Source organism: Tupaia chinensis, unplaced genomic scaffold (assembly GCF_000334495.1).
Source record: "Tupaia chinensis unplaced genomic scaffold, TupChi_1.0 Scaffold000139_1, whole genome shotgun sequence".
Lineage (NCBI taxonomy): Eukaryota > Metazoa > Chordata > Mammalia > Scandentia > Tupaiidae > Tupaia > Tupaia belangeri.
The window spans coordinates 105,868-107,115 of record NW_006159609.1 but is presented as its reverse complement, the minus strand read 5'-3'; the positions used below and the strand labels follow the sequence as shown (position 1 = coordinate 107,115).

The 1,248-nt window shown below is 40.0% G+C and overlaps 1 protein-coding gene across 2 annotated transcripts in view; it reads right to left on the bottom strand.

Moving 5' to 3' along the window:
• Nucleotides 1–1,248, bottom strand: part of GRM5 (glutamate metabotropic receptor 5) — a 538,746-nt gene that overhangs the window by 471,242 nt on the left and 66,256 nt on the right. The gene's annotated exons all lie outside the window — the stretch shown is intronic.

Below are 1,248 nucleotides of genomic sequence, written 5' to 3'. Positions count from 1 at the left end.
GAAGTAACAGGGGTTGGAAAGAACTTCCTGTTTCTGTCAGGTTTATTTTAATAGAGGAAAATATGACATCTGCGAGACTAGTATCAGGAAATTCAAAAGATTATCTCCAATTTAGCGCTGGAAAGCAAAAAAGAACCAAACAATGAGAACAAAAATGGAAGCTTTTAATTCAATCATCTTTGGATTTAGAGCACCTTATGCTTGAGTTTCAGAGCTGGTGATCTTGGATAAGTTACTTTATTTTTAAATCGAATATAGACATTATATATACATACATTTATACATATACATATATGTATGTGTGTGTGTGTGTGTAATTTAAAGTCTTATACTGGGGCCAGCAGGTGGCATGGTGTTGGGGACACTAGACTCTCACATCACCGACCACAGTTCAAGTCCTGGACCTGGCAGCTTGCTTTCTCACTTTCCCACTCGGTCTGTCTGTCTCTCTCTCTGGTCAAATTAAATAATAACAATAATAATGACAAAGTAAAATAATCCTTTAAAAAAAACTTTGTACTAAATATGATAAATAGTAAGAGTCCAGTTGTGTGGCACTTAGAAAGTGGTCAATATGGATAATGTCTTCAGTGACCATTTGCCAGGACTGGTGTACAGATATTTAAGGAACACGTGAGGGCTTGATCTATAGAATTACTGTGAACCTTCATTTGAATTTTGTTGCTCACCTACTGTTCTTGGCATGTTAGCAAGCATTGGGGCTATAAAAATCAAAGCCCTATGTCCTATAGTAGGAATTTAAAATCCAATAGAGATGAGGGAAAAAAAGGGAACAGCAGAAGAGCACAACATGCCAGGAAAGCACAGAGGACAGGTGTTAGTAGAGGCTAGAAGCGTCCAGGGGTGGGGGCAGCAGGAGGCGTCCGTGGATTCCAAGCAACGGAAAGACACTGCAAACGAGGATGCAAGAAAGGAAAAGTCACAGCAATGGGAGAAGCACAAAAGGAAAAGACAGCAGGGTCGTGGAAGGAGACCATGACTGAGAATACAAAGCCCCATATTCTGCGGCTGGAGCATGCCCCTACTGTCATGGAATAAAACAGATTTATACAATTCCTCTCAATCTCAACTTGCTGAGCTATGAAGTGGGCTTTGTAATATCTATCTCAGCCTTGTTGTGCGGCTTAAATGAGATAATGCATGCATTTACTTCAGAAATGTGTCTTTTTCTTTTTAGACTTATCATTTCCAAACTAGCTGGCATCCTCCCTCTGGGACGTTCACTCT